This window comes from Panthera onca, chromosome D2, assembly GCF_046562875.1.
Source record: "Panthera onca isolate mPanOnc1 chromosome D2, mPanOnc1 haplotype 2, whole genome shotgun sequence".
Classification (NCBI taxonomy): domain Eukaryota; kingdom Metazoa; phylum Chordata; class Mammalia; order Carnivora; family Felidae; genus Panthera; species Panthera onca.
This window is the reverse complement of record NC_138349.1, coordinates 8,878,423-8,890,484: the sequence shown is the minus strand read 5'-3', so window position 1 is coordinate 8,890,484 and position 12,062 is coordinate 8,878,423. Positions and strand designations below refer to the sequence as shown.

At 45.2% G+C, this 12,062-nt stretch overlaps 1 long non-coding RNA gene across 1 annotated transcript; it reads right to left on the bottom strand.

Annotated features, from left to right (window-relative positions):
* Positions 1 to 7,864: 7,864 nt before the first annotated feature.
* LOC132684794 (uncharacterized) lies at positions 7,865 to 11,459 on the bottom strand. Its single transcript, XR_009612797.1, has 2 exons — positions 11,373 to 11,459; positions 7,865 to 8,158 (listed from the first exon to the last, which is right to left on the bottom strand). It is a non-coding gene; the product is annotated as an uncharacterized LOC132684794 (long non-coding RNA).
* Positions 11,460 to 12,062: the final 603 nt, after the last annotated feature.

Sequence of the window (12,062 nt, the reverse complement as noted above, 5' to 3'; positions counted from 1 at the left end):
TGAAAAGAACGTATTACAAAGCAACACAAATACATTATAATCTCTTAGTGATAATTTCTTATGCAGAAATGGGTATATTTTCTGATGTCGTATAAGAAATGTTCTCATAGGTCTGTCTAGTGCTATTTTTATAGGTCTTGCTCCTTTACACAATAGCTTTAATTCCGCGGAATAAAGTTTTTGGTTAAGGTTGGATGGTTTCCGTTGGGTCACTTGTAAGCTCTGATTTTTCATCTTTGGATAGGGTTTCGAATTCATAGCGCAATGGAAGGTAGAGGCCAGAAAAAGGATTATTTCTTGGTTGATTTCTTGGTTAACATTTATTGGCCACTCGATCCGTGTTATAAGGGTGGAATGAGAGATACTGCTTTAGGGGAGGCGAGAAACTCACGTACGCGACCTGGTGATGGGAGCACCGGACTGTGAACGCAGCCATCTGACCGCAGAGTTTAGCGATGAACTCCCGCGCTTTTGGAAGCCGAGGCCAAGAATCATTTCCGAGAGCCCTGTCGTGCCCTCTGCAAATGGTACTCGTCCAGGGCCCTGGGCTGAGCCCCTGTTCGCTGCCAGGTTCAGGCAGGGTGCTTGGCACGTGGGTCCTCAAGGAGTGTCTGCTGTTTTCGGCTGAATTATCACTGGGAATTAATGAGGCCTGCGGGCATTCTTGCTAACTGTGATTTCTTAGCCAGGCATTTCTAAATACAAGCAGAAGTCAAGTTTGGCAGAAATGATTTGCAGACATCAGAGGCACGAAGCACTTTCTTTTTGCTCCTATAGGAGAATGGTTTATTTGTTCTAGGAACACAATAATTAAAGGGTAATGCCCATCAAGTGGACATTATGATTTATTGCAGTTAGGTCAAAATCTCCACGAACATGAGTCTTCATTTTCAGGGCGGAAGACAGGAAAAAGAGAGATTATGTTCTGCTGTTGGGAGGTAGTATTTTGCAGCCTTAACACCACCACACCCCGGCTCTCCCCCAGGGCTTTTGCCTCACAGCTGGCTTCTAATCGAGGACAGTTGTCACTGTCTTACAAGGGCAGGGAAGAGAGGAGCAGGCGGGGCTGGCCTGGAGGCAGGAGCCTTCAGCTAGGGCAGCGGATTTTGGTTTTGCATTCTGCTCGGAGCTGTGGCTGGGGCGTGGCTGCGTTTGCCTGAACTGCAAAGACCAAGCGGGTCTCGGGATGCTGAGCGCTGGTGGAGGCCACAGGGCTGCGTGATGGAGGCTTGTAGCAGGGACACCATGGATCCGACGGCTGGGTAAGTCCTGGCTGTGTGGCTCTGCGCGAGTGTCTTCCCTGTTGTGTGCTGCAGTTTCTACGTTGGACAATGAGACCAATCTATTCAAATGACAGGGCTGTTGAGAAGAGTAACCAGGATAAATGGACACAGTGCCTGGAACAGTGCCTGGCACAGGCAGTGACGTTCCCGAGGGGCCGGCTGCTGTCGTTAACGTGGTCTGGCAGCAGCCCTGTTCCCACTACTCAGCAAGGTGCTTGTCTGTAAACCGTGGAAGGCGACTTGAGGGATGGAGAGGAAGATTAAGTGGGAAGCTTTGTAGAAAGCGCCCGGCTCACATGACTTCTTCACATACTATTGCTCCCTTCCTTCCATCAAAGCCTTCTAGAACTTAAGGAATTTTGCGTTTTTAGCAGGTTGTTCCTCTTTGGCTCCAAACTAGATCTGTTAGGCTGCCGTCTGAGCCCAGTGACTTTATCTACCAGCTCAGGTCACGGACCTTCATCCACCTAGGGCCTGCTCCGTGACTGCCATGGTTTTCGCCTGCGGTAGGATGGGGAGGTGAGATGTCCCTGTCCCCAAGGTATGTCTCCAGGATGCCCTGTTAAATTTGAATTTCAGATACTCAACAAATACATTTTTTTTTTAGTATGTCTCAAATACCATATGGGATATACCCATACTAAAAAAAATAAAAGTATTTATTGTTTATCTGACTTAAAATTTAACCAGATGCATTTTTATTTGCTAAATCTGACAACTCAACAGCACCCCCCCTTCTCCATGAAAATGCCAAACTTGGGGTCACTGCCTGTAGGTTTGAGGAATCCTTCTGAGATTATTGGTACCCAGGATCTGACCCTGTTCAACTGTCACTTCCTTGGTCATGGACTCTGGGCAAGTCCTCCCCTACCGCATTCTATGCCTTGGCTTCCTCCTTTGTACTGGGTTATCTCTTTGGTGGTCCTTTCTGGTTCTCTTTCTTTGACGTCAGGGTTGGTGGAAGATATCGGGCCAAACTGGCATTTCAGTATTGTGTAGACAAAATAGCCCAGTGGCTTGATTGTATCTTTCCCTTTCAGACACTTGTTTTGGCTTCATGGAGACACGATCTGAGTGCCTCTGACCTGCCCTGTCAGCCCCAATTTTCAGCACTTGTAAGGAAAGGTCTCCTTGTAGCATAGTCCGATCCCCAGGCTGGCTCTCGAAAGGGCATGTTAAAGTTCTTTTAATTTCCAATCCATTAAAAAAATAAATCTTTGGAGGGTTTGCTTCCTACATAGCAGCATGCTTTTTGGCCTGACAGCTGTCAAACTGAAAAACATTCCATGAATTCTCCCAAGTAATTTAAAAGTTGCTCGGACTGAAATACGGGGTGATGTCTACTCAGCTGGAAGGGTGCCATTTGTACCTGAGCAATCCAATTCACTACTCCCCCCCCCCCCCAGGGGATTACTTTCCTAAGGAGAAGGAGAAGGAGTACATTTTCCTCAATTATGAAATGGGTGTTCCTATCTAACTTGTGACTATTTCTTTTTTTTTTTTTTTATTTTTTTTTAACGTTTATTTATTTTTGAGACAGAGAGAGACAGAGCATGAACAGGGGAGGGGCAGAGAGAGAGGGAGACACAGAATCGGAAGCAGGCTCCAGGCTCCGAGCTGTCAGCACAGAGCCCGACGCGGGGCTCGAACCCACGGACCGTGAGATCATGACCTGAGCCGAAGTCGGATGCTTAACCGACCGAGCCACCCAGGCGCCCCAACTTGTGACTATTTCTAATTGATTCTACCGTTCACCGCCCCTCTGGGAAGAGAAGTCTCTTAAACCATCGCTTGTCTTTGGCCAGAATGACTTGGATGTGAACCAAAGTCCATTTTGGGGGCGCTGTGTTCCATGACATATATGTACACATCTAAAATCCTTTTAGGATCTAAGCATCACACTCACCTACGAGTTTCCTTCTTTCTAGGGATTAAAACACGGCAGCCACTATTTGTTTTGAGCAAACACAGTGCTGTGAAGGCCTGTAATAGCTTGCTTGGGGACTTGGAGCTAGAGATTTTCTTATTCATCTTGTGAACACCTTAGAAGGTGCGTGGTGTCTCTGAATGCATGTTCCGAGGGCTCATTTGCTTTAATTTCTCAAGTTTCTCCCACTGCTCTAAGTTGCGGTTCTGCGAGTTTTGTTTCCTTTCTTCCTTCTCTCTTCTCCCTTTCTCCTTTTTTCTTCCTCTCGTCCCCTTCTTTCACGGATTTGAACTTGTTAGTCTCAATAAAAGGGCTTGATGTCTGCCATCAGGAAAACTTACTTCCATTCTTCCCCCCAGAAAAATGGAACAGGTTTCTTTTAACTAGTGCAAGGCTCTCCTCTCTAAAAGGTTTTTATTATTGAGTGCCCGGGGTCCTTAGTTTCAGACATTTATCTTCTAGCTAAGCAGGAACAAAAGAGGGAGGCAGCCTTCTGCACCTTCTGTGCCCCGAGTTTCTGAGTGATCACCCGGTGGTTAAATTGAAGTGGCCACAACATCTTCTTCATTCTGTCACTTTGGGCTTGCTCGTTAATTTATGAGCTTCAACTGTCAAAATAGTTTGTGCAACGGACCCTAAAAATGGTGATGAATCATTATCAGTCAGTTGGGTTTTACAGGCCTGCTTTTCCGCACAGCAGTCCTGCCTGCTGTATACAGCGTGCTAAAAGGAAACCCCATACATAGTGGACGGGACCTCAATGAATACATAATACAAAACAATGTGCCTCTTTGTGTAGGGCTCTAGGATGCTTAAAGTGTCAATAATGCCCCACCCCCGTGGTCGTCAGGATGATGGCCAGAAGCTCTTGGACCCTTTGGGAGGGATGTCCTCATGGTGGAGTGCCGCATTATTTCAAGGGTACTGTCTCCCATTGCTGTAACTAGGTTGTCCCAAAATGGTGTCCTTCCAAGCCCTTTGGACAAGGGTGGTGATGAGGTATGGAAGATGGGGGCCAAAATTCAGCTCCAATGAGTCAGAAAAAAAACTTTTCCCCCAATCTTTGTGATTATGGAATCTCAGTAGATACTCAGTAAGTTATAAAACCTTGTTTCTAGATTTGAAGTGCGTTCAGATACTGGCCTACTTTCCTAAAGTAAATTTGTCAGGGGTGGGCCATTGAAATGTGGAGAAAAATGTATGAATTTCTTGTGTTCCTTCTGAATTCTATGCTCTACCTAGGGCTTACTTACTGTGCAGTTTTTTTCACCTTTTTAAAAATCACAGCAACAAGTTAGTTATTGAAAAACGAAATATATGGAGAAGGGAGAAGAGAAAGACCCTTCCCTTCCATCCAGGGCCAGCCTCTGCTAGCGTGTGGAATACTTTCTGCCTCCTGTGCATGTGATGTTACATATTTGAGACAATCTGTCTCTACCATTTTGGTTCTTGCTTTTAAAATACTTCTCCAAGCATTTTTGTTGTTCTATGTTTGATCCCACTATTGGTATGTACCCTTGTTTATTCAGTCACCTCTTTCGTGACGAGCGTTTTTATAGTTTACTGCTTTTTGTTGTTATCAACAATAGGGGCCAGGCTACGAGGCTTTCTGAAACAGTTCTACTTACAATCATTGTACTTACAATGATCTCCTCAACTGGACACTTCCCTCCAGATATCTTCTCTCATTCCAAGAGCACAATGAAGCCTCAGTGCCCTCTGGGTATGAGCCCTCCCTAGGGTGCCCTTCCCTAACCTTCTCCATGCAGATGATGAACTCCTATTCATCCTTCAAGACCCGGCTAATGCACCCCTCCTCCTCTGTGAATTCTGGATTCTCCCTCTCCAGGGAGTTGGCCACATCCTTCTTTGTGTTGACCACCATGTTAGCTGAATGGTATTTAGCTGTCTCTCTGATCTCCCTCTGTCTGTATGCTTAGTGCACAGCTAAGTCATCTGTCCTGGTGACGCTGGCCTCCCTTGGCTGCCCAGGGCCACCTGGCTTGCGTGGACTCTCCAGTTTTCTGAACTGTGTGTGCCTGGCATGCTCACGGATAAGCCAGTCATTTAGAAGTATAGCTCAGGGGTTTGGATGACGGGAATGAAACAGTAAACTAAAAAAAAAAAAAAAACAAAACACACATTAAAAAACAAGACAGAGCAAACAACACCAACAACAACAAACCTTTTTCAAGCTCTCAAGACTCTTCCTTGATTTCCACTTCGGGCGTGAAGACATTTCCCCGAAATGTCCCTGTTGTTGATAGCTGCTGTCAGAGTTCATGATGGCATTTGTACTGAGAACTCCTAATTTGATATTTCTCTAGTGAATTTAATGAGTACGAAAAAGTGTCATTTAGACCTAGTTTTCTCTTTGTGCTTTGAAAAATGAAATGCACGTAGTTATCTGTAAATGAGATAATTACCTCCCTACTTTGCTAAAGGCACCTACTAGCGATTTTTTAGCTGGTTTCACTTAATGGAAGCTTTACAAAATGGGGAGCCCAGAGCTGCTAATAGACTTGTCGTAATAGGCTCTGAGAAAGGCAGATAAAAACCAGTTGTTCCAAACCAGTCGCAGAAATAGCCTGATGACATGGCTGGGAGCTCCGACATAAATTCGAAATCTTGGTTGCATTTAGAGCAAATGTAATAATAGCTGCAACCAATATTTTTAATATTACTGATCTTTCAGCAATAATTACCTAGAACTTGTAATGTCTGCAATTACTGCACGAAATTGGATACTTGCCGTAATTGGTAATTAATCACTTTTCATTACCAGGAAGGGATGTTGTAGTTACTCTGAATAGATACATCATGCTAATTACAGGCAAACACAAACCTACATATTTGCATTTGGGGCTTTTAGGAAAATAAGCAACTCATGCCGGGATTCTAGAGCCGAGAGGAGATGAGTCCGCCCAATTAACATGATGAAGAAGGGGCCGTGTCTATTTTGACAAGAAGCCTTCAACCCCAAAGAGGTCCCCCCTTGGCTAAGGGTCCTGGTCATGTTTCCATTCGCTTCTGTGGGTAATTTACATTCCCGGCCTTTATGCAGATTTAGGAACGGTTCCAAATATTTACATGTGCGTGTCTGCCTCGGTGAGTTGGCACGATCACAGCGCTTCGGGTACCGCCTCTGCCTGTGGAACTGGTGCAGCCACAGCTCCCGCCGGCACCTTTCTGTCAAGCCCGGGTCCCTCCCAGGGTGTCCATCAGCATCACGTCCACGCTGCCATCTTCACCCCTCTACCACGGGTGCCTGTTCTGTGAATGCGACCATCATTTTGCCAGACCTGAGGCTTCAGCAATTTCTTTTGACCTTCCCACCCCTTGCCCCAAACCTCCCTCATGCGCCCCGGGGCCTGTCAACTTCTCCCTTCACAGGTTTTGCTGCCTTTGTGGCCCCCCCCCCCCCGCTTCCTTCTCACTGCAGCTGCTCATTATTGGGGCTCCATGTTCTCTGTCAAGGCTGCATCCCAGGAAAATGCAGCCTGTGGGAAGAGGGCTTATAAAAGGACAATATGTCTATGAGAATTCATGTAAAAAAAAAAAAAATCATTCCCTGATCTCTGTTAATACTACCCCTGCCTGCCAATAACATAGAACAGGTCTTAAATCGATAGCAAAAGGGGAGCCATGGGGACAAACTAAACTGCTTCACCAAGGATGTGATCATAAAAGTATACCCGGGGTGGAGTGACAGGGAGAGGGTGGGATTATCCCCACCTGTCTTTGTCGTTTTGACACTTGAGTCTGGAAGCCCAGGTCCAGGCAGACGGCAAGAACTAAGTTCATTGAGAGCCCCAAAGTTCTGGGTCCTTAGTGTTCTTCTTTACTTTTAATTTTTTTAATGTTTATCTATCTTGAGAGAGAGAGTGTGTGTGTGCGATAGATAATGTTTATCTATCTTGAGAGAGGGAGAGAGAAAAATCCTAAGCAGGCTCCGTGCAGCCAGTGCAGAGCGCAAAGCAGGGCTCGAACCCACGCACCGTGAGATCCTGACCTGAGCCAAAACTAAGAGTCGGACGCTTCACCGACCGAGTCACCCCGGCACCTCTTCGTGTGTTTTTCTTTAGACCGCAAAGAAGGAATGAAGTGTCGGCTGCTTGCTTTTGTGACTCTTGTCATCCTCGGTATGCCTACTCTCCCCTGGCCAAAGTTGCCTACGACCTACCAACAAGATCATCTCAACATTGGGTCACGATGGAGAAACGGGTCCAACGTAAATACGCTACTTACAGGCAAAATGGGGTGTATGGAAGCCAACAGAAACCGCTGGCCCTGCACCCTCACATGGGCCTCGAAGGCTCTTTGCAGCCTCTTACCCATCCTCTCGGCGTAAGAAGATGCCAGAGGTGTCTCTGAGGCAGGACAGCACCAATTCTGTCCTACTTGCCGACCTCCACAACACCTGGCCCTGGAGCACTGGCCTTGGGTTGGGTTCGGAGGATCCGTCGCCTTTCTCGTGGCGGAAGAAAAACCATTCCTCATGGGCATGTGAACAGAAAGAGGGGCGGCCTGATTTCGAGGTTGCAGGTGATGGACTTAGCCTGCCCTGTAACTTAAGTGACGGACACCTCACCTTTCTGTCTTGGTGGCCAGTTACCTTCAGTGACAGGTCCATCAAAGGCACACTAGGGCCAAATTAAAACACAGAAATTTATGCAATTAAACATGAAATGTATAGTCATCCTGATAAGGCATCAGGTTCTTATTCTGTTTCCTCCTTAACATGACCCATAATGCAGAGCGTCTCTAGCCAGATTTCATTCTGTTCCCTATTCCATCCTTGCCAGGGCCCCCGAATGGGTTCCTCGCCCAACAGCACCATTACAGCCGCAGTCTCTTTCCTCTGCCTTTGTCACGGAGCTGAGTAATGATGTGACAACATGTGATTTGGCGATTGATGTCAAATGTTAGCAGCAACATTCATTTTCCCCTGAAATGGACAAAGAAGAGTATTAGTCATTTAGAAATTTCGTCTAGAAGCTACACCTCACGAGTGATATTCCAAAATTGAATTGGTCTGAAATTTAAAGTGGCTTTTAAGTTCCTCTCCTTTGATTGCTCCTCAGGTCATGCAGAGTTGTAAAAGGCCGAGGGAGCAAGTTAGCGATGGGAACTGCAAATGTCATTTGTAAGCTCCCTGACTCCTCTGCGGAAACCCAGTCCTCCAGTGACAGGATGCTCCAGAGACCCAGTGTCACATGGAGAAAAATCTGTGGGCTTTGGAGACACAGGCAGATCTGAGCCCCAGGCTTGGCTCTATCACTTACCGCTCACGGCCCTGGAGGATGAGAGCTTAAAATTCCCTCTCTCTGCAATCAGCCTTTTTCAAGAAAAAGAAATATGTAGCAGGCTGCGTTAGTTATTTAACATCTGGGAAGGCTCTTGCTCACTCTGAGTCCTCTGTGTGCTCTGAAGGTACTGATATCATCGTTAGAAATGGCTTTCACCTACAGCTCTGATTCATGGCCTGGTTATGATTGTGATTCATAGCCTGCTAAGAAGCGGGCACCAGGCAGGTGTGCTACCTAGAAGCTGCGCCTACAAATAAGACCACCGATGAGCCGCCGCGCAGCCAGATATGCTAATGAGATCAATGCAACCTTCTGTTAAAGGGTCCACACCTCATTTGCAAGTGAATGTTAATAAGGAGGAAGAGCTGGGCTCGGGCTGGACCAGAATCAATGGCGTGACCAGTTCTTCCTCGGCTAAGTAACATAATTTGTTCAATTTGTTTTATGTCAGTAAGTGAAGAACCCTCTACTCACGTTGATTCATGGAAGGAGGTTAGACAATGGTACAGTAGAAAGGAAATTAACATTTAACCTGCCTGCCTGGGTTTTCTAACGGATGTCTCAATATGACTGTGGTGGTGTGCGTAAATTCTCCCGATAAACCAGAACGAAACAGCAGCTATTTCAATCCCAGAGAAGACCCGGATGGCAGACACTGCAATTCAAAGCGAGGCCGGTGGATGTTGCATCAGGAATCGAAAGACCCGAATACTCCTTTCATCACTTACGCGCCCCATGAGTTGAGTCGTCAACCCCCCAGGCCTCAGTTCTTACATCTGTAAAATGGTGTTAGTCATGCCAAGTGCAAGAGGATGTTGTGAGTTCCTAAGCTGTAACACAGCATCCTGTCAGTGAGCTGATCTGACAGTCATTGGTCCACGGCGTGCCGCGGGCTGACGATAGTTGCCAGAGACACAGTGATGAATGGAATCGTCATTGCCCCTGACCTAAGGAGATTACAGCCTGATGAGGATCCTTTAAAATTTTTCATTTTCAGAGAAGTAGGCAGAATATAATAGTGAACTACTCATCACTCAGATTCAAGTATTAACCAGATTTTGTCACGCTTGCTTTGCCTTTCCCCCACATTTTTTGCTGGCTTATTTTAAAACAAGTCACAGACATTATGTTTGTTTTGGGTTGCTGTATTCCTAATTACCATGGATTTAGCTGCTTAAGCAACCCGCATTTGTTATCTCACGGTTTCTGTGGTTCAGGACCTTGGGCACAGTTTAGCTGGTTCTTCTGCTCAACTTTCACGGAGCTGCAGTCCCGATGTTGAGCAGGGCGGGAAGGCTCATCTGAGGCTCAGAGGCCGCAGCCAAGCTCGTGTGGTTGTTGGCAGAATTCACTTCCTTGTGGTTGTAGGACTGAGGCCCTCAGCTCCTACAGGCCATCCTCTCCCTAGGCAGCGATTTGCTTCTCCTTTGAGGCCAGCAGGGAAATATGTCTGACACGTTACCCTCTTCTAAAGGCTCATCTGATTAGGTCAGGCCCACCAAGGATGATTCCCTTTTGATTAACTTGAAGTCATCTGCTCAGTAACCTGTCATGGGCAATGATATCCTGTCATATTCACAGGTCTTACCCTCAGTCAGAGGGAGAGGATTATTCAGAGTGGGTACACCAGGGAGTATGAATCTTGGGGCCATCTTAGAATTTTGCCTACCATGGCCATTTTATTCCTTCCATCTTAAATATGCACTTCAACAAATTATGGGCATTGCTCATGTATCACTAATGTTTCATGTTAATATCTTATGGAGATTGTTATGTGAGCTTAGGACAGCTTAGGATGGGTCACAACAAGTGACCTCCAAATCTCAGTGGCTTTTACCCACAAAGGTTTCTCTTTTGGTTCATGTTCTACACCCCACATCGATTGACTTCGGCTCTGTGCCCTCAGACCCAGTTTGAAGAAATAGCCTATTTCTTGGGAAAGAGGTGGAGGAACATGCAAAGGCTTTTCAAGCTTCAGCTGGGGAGGTACCAGGTTGCTTCCTCTTATTTCTTGTTTGTTCATCCTGCTCTCAATGGTCTGGGAAGCACAGTCTTTCCACAGGGAGGGTCCTGACAGGAAAGGGTCAGCCTTTAAGGGTGACCCAGGATAGCTAAAGGGTCTCACACACACACACACACACACACACACACACACACACACACTTTAATTTATTTATTTAAATTCAAGTTAGTTAACATACGGTGTCGTTAGTAATGTGGGTAGTAACTATGGTGTAGTAGTTTAGTTTTAGGAGTAGAACCCAGGGATTCATCACTTACATATGACGCCCAGCTCTCATCCCAGCAAGCGCCCTCCTTAATGCCCTTTAGCCCATCTCCCCACCTACCTCCCCTCCAGCCACCCTCAGTTTGCTCTCTGCATTTAAGAGTCTCTTACGGTTTGTCTCCCTCTCTGTTTTTATCTTATTTTTCCCTCCCTTACCCTGTGTTCATCTGTAGTGTTTCTTAAATTACACCTATGAGTGAAACCATGCGATACTTGTCTTTCTCTGACCGATTCATTTCATTTAGCATAATACATTCTAGTTCCACACACGTTGGTGCAAATGGCAAGACTTCACTCTCTTTGATTGCGCAACTAGGTTTTTATCCAAAGGTTACAAAAATGCGGATTCAAAGGGGCACACGCACCCCAATGTTTATAACTGCTATCAACAATAGCCAAATTATGGAAAAAGCCCAAATTTTCATCAACTGAGAAATGGATAGAGAAGATGTACACATGTATGTACACGTATATGTGCACATATACATACATACTACTTGGCTTGGTGGACATTTTCAAGCAAATAATAGAATCACTATTATTCTAGAATACCCTCTTCCACATACCGTTTTTCCACAAACCATTGACTGGTTAGAGAAGTTGATCAGTTGTTCTATAGAATGTTCTACATTCTGATTTTGCCTGCTTCCTTGTGATGTCATTTCACTTGTGCCTTTATGGCCTGTATTTCCTATAAGCTAGAATTAACTCTAATTCACTTATTTTGGGCAAGAATACTTCATATGTGGTGTTTGGTTCTTCATACTATATTAAAAAGCATGTGATGTTTGGTGAGAAAATCTTTTAAAAACTTCATATTTTAAAGTGAGATTCTTACTCTTATGTCCTTACATCCATTTATCAGACATTTATTATTGATTAGGTCCTGTACCAAGCCTGGGGATATGACAAGATAAATAAGACAAAGTCTCTGTCTCAAGGATCTCATGGTTCAGCTGGAAGGGACAGATTTCAAGTGCAATGAGAACAATTATGCAAGAAAAAGAAACAAAGGGTATCCAAATAGGAAGAGAAGGAGTAAAAATATCTCTATTTGAAGATGACATAATCTCGTATATAGAGAATGATAAGGAATCCACAAAATTGTCTTTATGTCCACCAGCAATGAGCAATCCAAAAGTGAAATTAAGAAAATAAGTCCACCTACTTACAGCGTCAAAAATTATAAAATTCTTAGGAATAAATTCAACAAAAGAATTGTAAGTTGTGTATACTAAACACTACAAATATCATTG